We start from the raw sequence: 14,995 nt of genomic DNA, 5'->3' as shown, positions 1-14,995 counted from the left end.
CTGTTGCTTCAGCCCCCACTCTCCATACAAATTTATGATCTCCTCCACCAGGGCATAATACCTAGGACTGAGGCAGGCGACATTAAAGGAACCCCCAACCGACCCTGTGTTTAAACCAAAATAAAACAAACATCATTATTTCAGAAATAAAAGCTTATGTGCAGACAAGTGAAAGATCACATACATAATTTTTTATGCGCCAAAAGTAAAGCCATTGATAGGGCATATATTGTTTTTGTCCTGCTTGTCTGTTTATCTGTTTGTCTCTCTATTGTCAACTTTAACCTTCACCATAACTTTTGATCTGAGAGAGTAGTATACTTCATATTTGGTATGTATACTCCACATATTAAGCTCGTTCATCTGGTATCAAGTTCAATGACCTTTCCTGTGACCTTATGCTAAAAATAACTTTTTTGAACTTTGGTCATAATTTTTTAACCATATGAGATAGAGATTTGGTATGCATACTCTACTAATTAATTTTTTTCCAATGACACCTAGATCAATGACTATGACTGTGACCTATATGCTAAACAAGAGGCCCACGGGCCTTAAAGGTCACCTGAGCATCATGCAACAACTTTCAAATGATTGAATTTGTTTCATGTTTTAAGCTAGATGCTAAGGCATTCACAATTTTGGAAGAGGCACTCTTGCTCAACATAACTATGTACTTAGTTAGTTTATTTAAAACCTAGGAGCAGAGAAGAAGATTTTCAAAGATTAAATACATTTTCACTATATAATCAATAGAGCCCCGCCCTAACAACAGAACCCCTGACCCTGGGGCCATAAAATTCACAATTTTGGTAGAGGCACTCTTGCTCATCATAACTATGTACTTAGTTAGTTTATTTAAAACCTAGGAGCAGAGAAGATTTTCAAAGATTTAATGCATTTTCACTATATAATCAATAGAGCGCCATTTATATAATATTTTTAGGTAAACAGTCAAACTTTTGTCCCAAGTTAGTGGGGAAGACATGGGAAACTGTTGCCGGGGGCCGAGGGGAACATTTTACCGGGTCAGGGACAAGTATTTGTCTATTTCACCGAGTAGTCATTAAATAAGTGTTTTATTACCTCACCCATGGGTTAAAATTGCGCTCCGTTATTATCAGACTTATTTTTATATTCATATGAAGCAGAATTTATGCAAAATCTTTTACGTGAAAAGAAAAAAAAAACACTTGCTGTGGCCTTCAACTCGACATTTAGATATATCGACGACGTATTGTCAATTAATAATGATAATTTCCATTCCTACGTCGACACGATATATCCTGGTGAGCTTGAGATTTAAGATACCACAGAGTCCGACACTTCTGCTTCATACTTGGACATTTTACTTGAAAAACACACTAATGGTAATCTAACAACCAAGCTATATGATAAACGTGATGACTTTAACTTTTCTATCGTCAACTTCCCTTACTTATGCAGCAATATACCTTCATCACCTGCATGCGGAGTATTTATATCTCAGTTGATTCGATACGCAAGAGCATGCTCTACGTATGAACAATTTCTTAAACGAGGTAAATTATTGACAAGCAAGTTGATGAAACAAGAATATCAACAGTCTCGTTTAAAGTCGTCATTTCGTAAATTCTATGGTCGATACAATGACCTTGTCAGCAAATACAATTTATCATTGAATGAAATGCTGACTGATGTTTTTCATACCAATTGTTAGTCCATTATTTATACACTGAATTGACCACGGATTTTTTCCGTTATTTCCTTATTATGACAACGAGCACACGGCGGGTGTGACCGATCGGCAGGGGATGCTCACTCCTCCATGGCACCTGATCCCACCTCTGATGTTTCGGAAGTCCGTGTTTGCTCTTGCCTTATTTTGTATATTTGTTTAATGGACGTTGAGATTGAATACTGTTCGTTATTTCCATATCCTTCTTTTAATGAGCAGCTAACCGTTTTACACATAAACGAGTTTCCTACCATCCCCATAAAAGAAATCGAGCGCTTGCAGACCAAAGCTCATCTCAGTATGATTAAGGTTATATATCAAATGAAGAAATGCGGATGTATCTTCGAACTGCATTCGAGCGCCATCTCCCCAGCTTCTGTATATAGTTCTGAGCTCAGGGAAACCCAGGGATGCTGCACGCTCGCTGCACCGATTCGAAAACTGTGTCCTTTGTACAGCTTTGGGTCTAGACCGATGAACGAGACTAACTTGCATAGCTGTTGGCTTATAAAATGGTGTGTGACTGATTCCCCACTCATAAATTGAAAAAGAGGCCCTGAAGTGTGAGCAAAGTGAGTAGTATAATCATACAAAGCCCGAACAGGGCAGAAAGTAATGGAATTGCTGGTTGAAAGATGCAAAGTTACTGGTTTTTGCTCAATGTTATTCTTGAAATGTTTCCTAACAATGGCAACTCCTGACAAGATGCCATTTGATGTTTTAAAGTTAACATCAGAACGCTGTATCACTTGATTATAGTTTTGTTAATGAGCAGCTAATTCCCCAATTCTTAAGAAAGCTTGAAAAGCCAGAAGATACAGTAGAACGCTTTGACTAGAAGTCTATTACATAAGAGTGGCTCAATAATGTCAATAGCTTTTATCATTCTACATAAGATGTCTGTAGTAATTGGTAGTCTTGTATCCTGCTTAGGCGCACGTGCATGGCAGCCTTTTTATCGTTTCTTTGGAAGGAATTTTTCAGTTGGATCTGGTAGGCTGCAGATTTTGTGGAGGTAGCCTATTAAAAAAACATACTCTCTAAATCTCAAGATGATAACTATGTTTTTTTTTTCATTTGATGGACTGCTTTTCTTGTTAAAAAGCTGGCATTTTATAGTGTTTTCTGGTTCTAGTATCATGAAAAGTTTCAGATCAAAAATGTTAAAGAATTCATGTTTTCAGTGGTAACAATTTTCTATTTTAAAACATGAAAAATACTTTTTGTACTGTCTTAAGGCATGACTTTTTTATACCCCATTTTCATTTTTCGTGCTCTATTTTGACAAAACCACGACAAGAAGGATAAATATTAAAGGTACTTCGAAAAAAAACCTCATCTAAAATGTCAATTTTAAAATAACGGCTTAATACTTAAGTATAAAAGAAAGCTGGAGTATTTGTAAATACTATTATTAATTATTATGTTACTTGTAGGTAAATGTGAAATGTAAAATATTGAAGATCGATGAACAGAAGAACATTGCAACGAAGACAGGGAAGTCTATTCTACTTGCCAATGCAAATGTTTTGGATCAATCAGAAACACCCACACTCTCCCTGTGGGAAAGCCACATAACCTCACTTCAATGCAGTCAATCCTTCCAATTAAAAAATATTACAGTAAAAGAATTCGATCGAATTAAATACCTTTCAACAACACCAAAAACTGGTATTGCAAGCATTACTAACATTGGCGACGTAGAGAAAGTAACAAGCCAGGTTATTGTCCATGTGGGTAGTCTTTCATCCGTACTCATCCAAATGAACAGAACCTGTGAAAACTGCAAAGTTAAAATCTCTGAGGATTTACATATCATTTAAATGCCCTCACTGCAAGATGAGGCAACGTTCCGCAAACACTTATTCATACTACACTATGAAACTCAAATCAAACTTGTGAACAACCCTACTATATTCATTGTTGCCAATGATGTAGCGAGGCATTTCTTCATCTCTATCGGGAAACAAGATGAACGTAACATGAAACTTCTGGAAGAACATGTTTTCACCCTTACCCTTGAAGCAAGGTTACCCTCAATGTTTTCCACTTCACAATCAAAATTGTCAATGGTAGGTACCCAGCAGTGGTTCTTCAATAATTCATGATCATATATACACGTATCTTCGACATCATTAATTAATCAAGTTCTTCACAAATAGCAACTTTCGAGCAAGATACTCTGAGTCAGAGAAAAAGATCCAGCACCCATCAGGACAATCAAAGAGACACTCGGCACAGAAAAAAATAATTGATTCGTTTTTCGAGTTGCACATTTCACGTGATACAAAACATTCCTGGATAATGTGTAAACTCAGACTTTGTGATTGACCTCGTGCACTTTCTCTTGGTGTTTTTAAACATCTGAAAGTTGTATATTGTATTTTTGTAGTATATGTGTGTACATCAGTACCACATTTAGTTTTTTCTGGGTTTTTTCATGTGAAGTACCACAATACATGTACAATGTACTTAATTTGTTTAGATCTATTCAATCTCTGCTGTTTTTTATGTTAAGCAGTTAAATGTATGGTCTTTAAATGATATTGGTGCTTACTTTTTTGTAGACAGTCTTCCATTACCAACACCATGTACACAGAATTTAATTTTCATTTATGAATATTTATATTTTAACATGTACCTAATTATCCTAACACCAGAACCCCTGACCCTTGGGCTATGAAATTCACAAATTAGGAAGAGGCACTCTTGTTCATCATAACTATGTGCCTATTTACTGTATTTAATACCCAGGATCAGAAAAGATTTTCAAAGAAATAATGCATTTTCACTATATAATCTATTGAGCCCCGCTGTAGCACTAGAACACCTGACACTTGGGCCATGAATTTCACAATTATGGTAGAGGATTCAATGCTCATTACATTCATGCCAGTAGTTTGCTTGCTTGATGTCCAGGAGTAAAGAAAAATATTTTTTAAGATTTTGATAATTTTAGTGGTTTTGCGCAAAGTTATTTCTTTCTTGATGCGCTTTTGTTTGCTACATGATAGCACGACTTGAATGGAATAGTGATCACAAAAAGAGTTTCCATGTGCATCGAATAAGTTTGGATCTTGCACTGATGGTTTGGTCTTTGCTGAAGTGAGCACTGCTATTGGAGCTGCCATTACCGGCGCTAACCGTACAAAAACATCAACAACAAATTTGATTTTCATTTGTTTGATTATGAAATTCGCCAACACTGTCCCATTTTTGATTTTGTAATTTTTTGCTGGGATATCAGATTTGTTTTTTTTACGAAATTCCTTCTCGGAGCCTGAACACTTTGTTGAAGTAATCTAATCGTGTTCGTTTTCGTACGATTTTCATGTTCTAATTTTGACACTCTGTTAGATCGTGTAGTTGTGTTTGAATTTCAGTACTTGTAGTAAGCGGAAATTCAAGGCTTGGTTGCACAGATTTAGGTTCTATAATTAATTCTTCGATGTCCGATCGGTCTCCATTTACATACATATACAGACTGTAGCAATCGTTGACGTATTTTTCAGTTCGTGAACCTGTCTTGGGAAACTTTCTTTTTATAAGTGTACCCTGTGGGAACCCCTCTATTGACCTGGCTCTATCATGCAGTGCATTTCTGTATGTTGCAATTGCAAACTCATTGTTATTTGTCAGGTTCAATAACTTTTCAATATATCTTTTTTGGGAAGATTTTCTAGCTCTGTGTTTAATTTTTGTATGTCTGATTGCTGCAATTCATAATCATGACAAGTTTGACTATTGTTCTCATCGTGTTCAGAGATTTGTGTTAACTCACTGATTTCGTTATCTTCTGTTCCTTCTTCTTCTGAAAGCTCCTCATGTGAACTACTATCGTCTTCCTTCTCATCTATCAAGATTTCACCTTGTTCGAAGCCTTGGGAGTCTCGTATTTCGTTCGTTCCTTGAGACCATCTACTGCGTCGTGCTGACATGTAGGCCGCCATTTCTTTTTTTTCCTCAGAGAAGAAGGATAACTCCGAAAATATATATTTAAGTTGAAATGCATCAAATGAAGCTTGAAAATGATTTTTTTTATAAAAAAAAGTTTCATTACATTCATCTTAATAAGATTCTAGGTTTTTGGAAGTCTTAGATTTGATTTGTGGTATTGCTGATTTACCAGCAAAGAGCTCAGTCATTAATTGAAACCAGTTTAATTGACAGTATATTTATACGATTTCTGCATTCAGGAGAAACTTTTATGACTGCTAAAGGGGTAGAGTGAACGCTCTAAGCCACATGCAAGTAAGAGAACAGCAGATAAATGCTAGTGATGCTGTTGAAGCTGGAAACAGAAGAAATGTTGTGAATGGATTAAAGGGGTCATTTTTTTTAATGTGGCGTTGTGACCTTTTCAAGTCTTCCAGCATTGATTAGAGTGTTACAAAAGTGTTGATAAACTTTTGGACAAGTGGAAGTAACAGAAAAGACATACATGTATTTTCAATTTCATCCAACATCCAACATATCAGTTTTTGATTAATGCCTGAAATGAATCAAAACACCTTCGTACATACATGGAGTTCCAAGTCTAGTGATTTTTCTACATTTTTTAAAAGGGAACTGGGCCTTTACATTTTACTATTGGGAAAAATCGTCGACATTTGTATGAAATTGGGAAAAAAATTTTAAAAATTGTCATGTAACCTTAATAGGCAGGTAAAATAAACTATGTACTAAGTAAATGTAACATCATTCATCAATTTATTTGCTACAAAATAATAAATTAAACAGTTCTATATTTTTAACCTTTTAAAAAATCATTGAAAGTTGTTATTGTGACCAACCTATATCAGTATACATGTATTTTCTTTTTTTTCTCTGACATTATGGACGTCATATGAGAAAATTCTTCTTGTAATAGCCAAGGTTTAAGATAGAATTATCTGACATGATTTATTACATATCATTTATTTTTCAAAGTAATTATTAAAGCTTTTTAATTACCCTAGCTAAAACATAATGCTGCAATTTTTTCTGCAATATTAGTTGCAAATGCCGGATGTAGAAACAGTTTGATTTTCGTGGAATCAGGGATGCTTTTTGTAGAACTATAAGTCCTTGGATTTACAAATAAAGCTATGTTTCGCCGGTTAACATGCATCTTACACATTCTAACGATGTATTTTCACACAAGTTTAGCAAGGAGACCCATGTGTTTTTCTAGGTCTTGTAAACGATTAGACTAATCTGCTGTTCCTTACTGTTATTTTAAGAGTCTTAGTGACTGAGAAGAATGGCGTTCCATTGTAGATAAGTCGTACGTAAAAAATTCAATATAACAAAAACAACAACGGTTTTGTTTTGGGGAAAAAAGCTACAGAAATTGGGAAAAAATCTGTTATTTTTGAGAGGGGAAAGGGCCGATATTCGGACCTAAATGGATGTAGAAAAAACACTGCTAGAACAATATTGAATCACAATAAATATTGGAAATAGCCAGAACCGAGACCGTGCTCTTCATTCTCTTTCAATTCAATGTGACATCCTCGAAGAAAAAATGATTTCATCACTCTGCCTCTTTTGTCTACATACTATTACACCTGAAGATTTGGAGAAAAGTAAGGTATTACTTTCATACTTTGTACACGTTCAGTTCAATGTATGAAGAAAGATACATGACACTTAATATGCACTGTCTTTTGCATTTGCCTAAATGTGTAGAGGAACTTGGTCTATTATGAAGTAACCGGTAAATTGCAAAACCTCATTCTGTGGAGGCCATTTATCAGCATGGTTCCCCTACAGTTTGTTTACGACTCTTGCGGTGCCTTCCATTGATTTTATGGTGATTTCTTTCCTTTTGCTGACAGAAGATTTTTATCACCAATGATGAATTGAACAAATCTTCGAATATCAAAAATATGATAAACAAATTTAATTGCATTAGGAGATAACATGTAAGTTTTCGGGAAACAGGGTGGACTTAAACATCCCTCCGACCGATACTGTTCTAACGGCTATCTACGTCCAGGTTTCCTCATGGATAAAGTCGATTACCTCGATGCTTCTCCTTTGGCACATACAAGTTTTTTTTTTCTGGAGTTTAGAAAAGAGTAGGCTCACTGGGAAACCAGAGAAATCAAAGCTGTCGAAACCGTCCATACAATATTTAATTTTTGTAACTTTCCATCAAATTACTTTGTATTTCTCGCGCTGGTTTTTACAGACGACACATCGTGAATATATCCACTTCCTTCGTCTTCTTCATTTTTTTTGTCTTTTCGCCATTTGTCCTTCCGACGCTATTTTTTCCACGTTTTCATGATATTCATACATTAATCCAATTTAAAACAAGTGGCCCATGGGCCTTATAGGTTTCCCGAGCATTATGCAACAACTTTACAGTGATGAAATTGATGATTTAAGCCAGATTCTATGGCATTCACATATTTGTAAGAGGCACCATTGATCATCACGTGAAAATGTAGAGAACCACATAACTCAGATGGAAAAAATGGTAAGGTGAGTTGGTCAAAGAAAAATGAACTTATGTACAGACAATACACCACTCGCACTGAAGGACAAGACAAGGTGTATACACAGTTGTTCCTGCAGAGTTTCGGGATCAGATAATGAAAATATCGCATGACTCTTTGCTGGTAGGTCACTTGGAGACACAGAAGACCTTAGTAAGAGGTATTCTGGCCAGGGATGTATCGACACAGCGGACCTTAGTAAGAGGTATTCTGGCCAGGGATGTATAGACACAGCGTACCTCAGCAAGAGGTATTCTGGCCAGGGATGTATAGACACAGCGGACCTCAGTAAGAGGTATTCTGGCCAGGGATGTATAGACACAGAAAACCTTAGTAAGAGGTATTCTGGCCAGGGATGTATAGACACAGCGGACCTTAGTAAGAGGTATTCTGGCCAGGGATGTATAGACACAGCGTACCTCAGCAAGAGGTATTCTGGCCAGGGATGTATAGACACAGCGGACCTTAGTAAGAGGTATTCTGGCCAGGGATGTATAGACACAGAAGACCTTAGTAAGAGGTATTCTGGCCAGGGATGTATAGACACAGCGGACCTTAGTAAGAGGTATTCTGGCCAGGGATGTATAGACACAGCGGACCTTAGTACCAGGTATTCTGGCCAGGGATGTATAGACACAGCGGACCTTAGTACCAGGTATTCTGGCCAGGGATGTATAGTAAGGTCTGGCGTTATTGTCAGTCGTGTGACATATGTCAACGCACAGTTTACAAGGTAAGGTACAGAGAGTACCATTGGAGCGAATGCCACTCAAAGATGAGCCATTGTCACAATTAACGTTTAAACATTGTTTCATATATTTTAACACACACCTTTTCGCTATGTTAATAACATATTTAAATACCGTAACTGTGTTCCATAGTATTTTATCTGTTCAGTAAAATTTACTTGGCGGGTGTTAAATCCCGTGCTGTTAAATGGTCAGTTTTGGTGTAGCAAATGAGTAAAGCAGACGTTCTTCACTTGCTCTAGTATTAGTTACACAGTAGTATTCTACAAAGAATTTGACCAGACTTTACATCTCTTCCGAGGTAAGTTTATTTTATTAATTAAAAAGGTTCTATCTTATACAGTTTCCTGAAATGGCCAAGGACCTTAGTTTGTAACTTTGTTGTAAATTACGTGATTGAGTAATGTGTGAATTGCTATCATTTCAAGTACTGGTAGTATGCTAAAAGTATACGAGTATATTATAGTCTTATAGTATTCAGTTGCTACAATGTATGTTGTAGAGTACGTGTTTATTGTACACAAATATTTCGTTTAAATATTGTGTGGTGTTTTGCAGTAAAATGCAGTATGCAGTAAAATGCTTTAGTGTATGCAGGAAAATACAGAATGCAGTAAAATGCAAAGTATATAGTTAATGTATTTGATATGCATGAGCACGAATCAAGGTAGTATTTACAATTGTTATAATATGTGAATTTACAATGATTTTGTAGATCCCAAATTGGTCCAGGGAGCCATTCCACCCAAATAACATTCCAACCAAGAATTTGTACATATGTATTTAGCCTTGAATAAACGTGAAATATTTAAAGAACTGTTCTAGTATTATTTTGTGTGGCGACCTATCGGCCCGCCTGCGACATTTGGTGTCACAAGTGGGATCCGCCCAGGAAGATCCACCCAAGGCGATCAACCCAGGGAAACCAACCCAGTGAGATCAACCTAGGGAAATCCAGGAATTTCGATCCAGGGATATTGATAGGCTACCGCCATTTAAAGATACAGATCCCAGGATTCCAATGAAAGTGTGATGATCCTATGATGTAGATTCAACAACTTGTCTTATTACAGCAAATACCAACGAGGAGACGCCCACGAGACAATCCACTGGATACAGACCCGTCTATAGGATTGGACAACAGGATACAGACAGGGAAAATTATAACTGACTTTACCAGGAATTCTTGAACTTTTTAATTATAAGTAAAACTGACACACATAATAACTGAAACTCTATTTATCTCAAACAGATTGTAATTTCAGAAGTATTTATTCTGATATAAGTAAATTGCATTTTATTTCTCATTTTTTTTATTAACTGATGAACATTCGTGCTTTTCCATGTTGCATAGTATCAATTGTTTCATTGAAATTGCTGTAATTGTAGGACAAGATCATTGGTTATTTGGGATCCAGAAATTGAATTGTTCTTAAAAGCTGATTGCCAAGCTACTTTGGAGTGTGTTTTGAGACTGGTCATGGTAATGTAGTAGATCAATAAAATTCATTAACAATTGTGTCACCCAAACTCAACAGTTCACTATTGTGTCTTGTTGTAGTATCTCAAACATGTGTACAGAGTAGTGAGTTAGTAAAAACATTTTGTTGTGATTTGACATTTTTGTTAAAAATGGAGTCGTTAGATGATTTGATTTCTGCTTGAGAAAGACTAGGCTATAAAGACGATAGTTTACGCAAATATGTGAGTGATCAACGAGCTTTGCAGCGTGAAGAAAGAACAGCAGTTCCTCAAAAGGAGAAAGATGAACGTGAGTACCAACTACAATTGGAGCGTATGTACAATGACCTTAAGCTGAAACAGATGGCTGATGAACATGAGATGGAAATGGCAACGAAGGGCAACATATCAGTGATTGAGGTAAGAGTAACTCAGTCAAACCAAGTACCCCTAAAATTCCATCATTTGAAGAGAACAGAGATGAGATGGATAGCTATCTGCGAAGATCTGAAAGGTATGCAATAGCTATGAAATGGGAAAAATCTCTTTGGTCAACTCATTTGAGTGTTTTACTTAAAGGTCGTGCTTTATAGAGGTTTATGCTTTACTGTCAAAGTCAAAAGCAGATAATTATGATGAGCTCAAAGCAGCGTTAATCCGGAGATATGACATGACGGAAGAAGGTTTCAAAAGAAAGTTTCGTTCTTGTTGTCCCGAAAATAAGTTTACTGTCAGATTAGGTACTTCCCTCACTCGTTGGATAGAAATGTCTAAGATTTCTACGACTTTTGATGATCTCTTTGATCTTATAATTCGTGATCAGTTCTTACATGTGTGCAATTACGATTTGTTGGTGTTTCTTAAACAGAACGTCCCAAAGACGGCAAATGAATTATGCATTCAAGCAGACCAATTTCGAGAGGGGAGAAACACAAGTGCTTCAAATCTATTTTCAAAGGTTAATAAGAAACCTACGGAAGTACAGGTTAGTAAGACGCAAGGTAAACCTAAAGTTCTACAGCGACGACCCCAAAACCAGAAGTCTTCGTTCCAGTGACAGAAAGAAAATGTTAAAATTGTTGTAAGCAGGGCCATATAGCCATATATCCATAGGTAAGACTTCAGGCGCGCTAGTACATAAAGATGAGCGCAGAGACGTTGACAAAACACCAGAGAATTGTTCTGCATTTGTTTGTAGTGAGAACTCGGTTCTCTACTCTCTGTATGTGACAATTGAACCATTTTAACTTCGGCATGTCACAGCACTAAGAAACCTATGCCACTATCTGTAATATGTGGATGGTCAACCAGTCACACTTCTTCGAGATTCTGGTTGTCAAAATTTTGTGCTAAGGAGAAGCTTGGTGAAATATGAAAGTTTAACAGGTAAAAGTGAAACTTGTATTTTAGCAGATAATACCAAGAGAGTTGTGCCACTTGCAAAGGTGTATTGTATAGATTCTCCATATGTGACAGGTGAATTTGAGGTTTGGTGTATGGAAACCCTGTTTTTGATTTAATTATTGGAGAGGTACCGTACACGACGCAAGGAAACCCCATGATCCCGACCCAGAGTGGAGACCAAAGACTGTCTAAGCAGTGGAGACTCGACAGCAAGCAAGAGAAAAGAAGAAATCTTACCCAGTTCTCAGAGTTCAAGATATAGTCAAGGACGATATCAAACCTGAGGATATACAGCGTGAACAACAAGAGGATCCATCCTTTGAAACATCACTTCGGAATGCGAAAGAAGGTCGAATATCGCGCAATGGGAAGGTAAGATGGTTAGAGAAGAAAGGACTTTTGTACAGGGAGTATCAAACATCGGAAAAGGAAAGAGGTAAGACTTTTTCAAAGCTCATAGTACCTTCTAAATTTCGAACGATTGTTATGAAGCTAGCACATGAATCAGTTATGTCAGGTCATCTAGCAACAGGTAGGACTATATCCAGAATTATGTCAGAATTCTTTTTGCCTGGTATGCAATCTTAAATTAAGCGGTTCTGTCAATCATGTGATACGTGCCAGAAAACTGTTTCAAAAGGAAAGGTGAGCAAAGTCCCGCTGGACAGAATGCCTCTGATAGATGTACCATACCAATATAATACAAACATGGCGATGAGTAGAGTATCGATGGTGTCTGTGCTGCTGCTCTCTGGGGTGTTGGCTCTTCCCACCCCAGAGTGCACACCGTATAGAGTATGTTGTGAAGAGAGAGAATCCCCCTTTAGCCAGTGCTGCTGCTCTCTGGGGTTTTGGCTCTTCCCATCCCAGAGTGCACACCGTATAGAGTATGTTGTGAAGAGAGAGAATTCCCCTTTATCCAGTGCTGCTGCTCTCTGGGGTGTTGGCTCTTCCCACCCCAGAGTGCACACCGTATAGAGTATGTTGTGAAGAGAGAGAATTCCCCTTTATCCAGTCCTCGTGTGCCTGTGAATGCATTTATTTTTTCGGTGGGTGGAGGACAGACTCCACGCCCAATTCGAAATAGGGACTCGGGAGGTGGTACTTGATTCTCGGTACCTGACCATGGTTATCAATGGTCAGGTACACCCACGGCAAGGTAAGAGTACACACTCTCTCTCTCTCTCTCTCTTGTTTATAATGAATATTTTTTTTGTAATAGATATTTCTGGACAACTGGGTCAATTATGGGATTGATAGTTGTCAGATCTCTCTTCCTTTCTCTTTCATGTTTGTAATAAATAATTTGTTGTGGATATTTCTGGACAACCAGATCAAGAGATTAATAGTAGTAAGATCTCTTTCTCGATTCTTTCTCTCTCTCTCTCTCTCTTGGGTGTATGTGTGTGTGTGTGGGGGGGTCTATCGTAAATATTTAATAAACAATTTACTCTTTCCTTTTAGAAACACCCATCCAGCCTCAAGCTACTACAGGTGGAAGGTTAATATGATTATTTTTTTTTTATTATTTAATACATCATTATTATACTTTAAGTCATACTATTTGTGTAACACATGAAATTACTTTTATTTTATTTTTTTTAACTAGAAGACTCCGGGACAACTGGTGTGGTCTTGACCTCCAATAGGATGGCTTCGATCACCTATGGTAGGTATTGTTTCTCTCTTCTTTCACCCCACCCCTTCACTCTTCTATTTTTTCTAAATGTGTATGTCTTTTTTTCAGGTGAGGGCAAGACCACCACGACCACCAAGAGCTATGAAGTGATGACAGGTATTACTATTTATATTCTAATATTCCTAATACAAACATCTTTTACATGTTGATATTTTTAATATTTTAACCCCCTTCCACGCAGTTACGCATTTTTAAGGCATATACCATTTCCTATTTCTAACTCAAAATCACGCATATACCGTTTCCCCGCAATCACGCATTTTCACGCACTTTAAAAAGTTCCTTACTTTTATGACTATTTCCTTCTATTTTATACTTGCAAAAATCCCATCAAATAAGAAAAGTTATTTTTGTATTGAAATAAAGCGTAATAATATTATAAATGCTAAGCTTCAGAGAAACGTGTACCACGCTAAAAAGTGCTTGCGGGGAAATGGTAAATTTCTGTTTCCATGACGTGAACATTCAGTGTATATTGCATAACAGTACAGCAAGTTGTAAAGTGTTAATGAGTTTTTTATCTCTCTCCAGGGGAAATCACAATACCCACTGCAGCTGTTGTTGTTATTACCGGTAAGTTTCTTTCTTTTTGTTAGTATATTTTCACTTATATTCAATGTGTTTTTCTTTAAAAATATTATTTACTAAAAGTCATCCTTTTTTTCAACAGAAAAACCCAGAGACTAAAATAGATTTGTATATTTTAGTTTATTATCCTTGTTTATTATACCCTTGATAGTGCCTGGCTTCCAGCTTTTTAGACATTATAAACGCACGCATTATCGTTATACAAGCTCTGATTGTATAGAATCCAGTAATGTATATATGTCAACTACTACTACAGTTTAACTTTTCATATAGCTCTAGTCCCTCCTTATATTCTCATTGCATTTCTTTTTCACTTTTCTTGTAGGTGTTGTGACCTTCCTGTTTGTGTTGTTTATATATCTCTGTCTTCGTTATCGTCGTTTTTGTTGTCGTCATCGTCCTAATCGCTCTTCTTCTTCCTAGTTACAGGCGCAACATTTGCCTATGGCTTTGCAGGAGGAAAGCGATTCGATGTTGTCGGCTGAAATTGTCTTTGATAGAGAGAAGTCGGAGTAAATCTCCCCAACCCCCTTGATTTATTTTTGTAATTGTAACCGTTTTTTATACATACATATATCTTGCCTTCGTCATGTACATAACAGATTTTTTAATGCCAGTTGTATGTGTTGTTGTATTTTTCTCTATAAATGTATGCATTAATAATTTTGGTTCAAATGCCCCGCCCCCCATTTACTTCTGTATGTCCAGGTATCATGACTTTTCCCCTGTTTTTGTATATATTTATTTTTTTTTACTTTTATAGTTCTTGTCCTGTTCATGTCCATGTTTTATATGTTTGGTGTTCGTGAGGAGGAGGCGGAGGAAGTCACAGTTGTGTATATATCTATGTTTTTGTTTTTTTTTTTTACTTTTATAGTTCTTGTCCTGTTCA

At 36.7% G+C, this 14,995-nt stretch overlaps 1 long non-coding RNA gene across 1 annotated transcript; it reads left to right on the top strand.

Annotated features, from left to right (window-relative positions):
* Positions 1 to 13,435: 13,435 nt before the first annotated feature.
* LOC134240953 (uncharacterized) lies at positions 13,436 to 14,296 on the top strand. The gene is made up of 3 exons (XR_009986545.1): positions 13,436 to 13,611; positions 14,047 to 14,088; positions 14,186 to 14,296. It is a non-coding gene; the product is annotated as an uncharacterized LOC134240953 (long non-coding RNA).
* The last annotated feature ends 699 nt before the right edge of the window (positions 14,297 to 14,995 follow it).

The sequence above is a fragment of the Saccostrea cucullata genome, unplaced genomic scaffold (assembly GCF_032062105.1).
Source record: "Saccostrea cucullata isolate Sc308-1 unplaced genomic scaffold, CSIRO_AGI_Scuc_v1 ctg2948, whole genome shotgun sequence".
Taxonomy (NCBI): Eukaryota; Metazoa; Mollusca; class Bivalvia; order Ostreida; family Ostreidae; genus Saccostrea; species Saccostrea cuccullata.
Note: the sequence above shows the minus strand (reverse complement) of the source record. Positions and strands in the feature narration are given on the sequence as shown.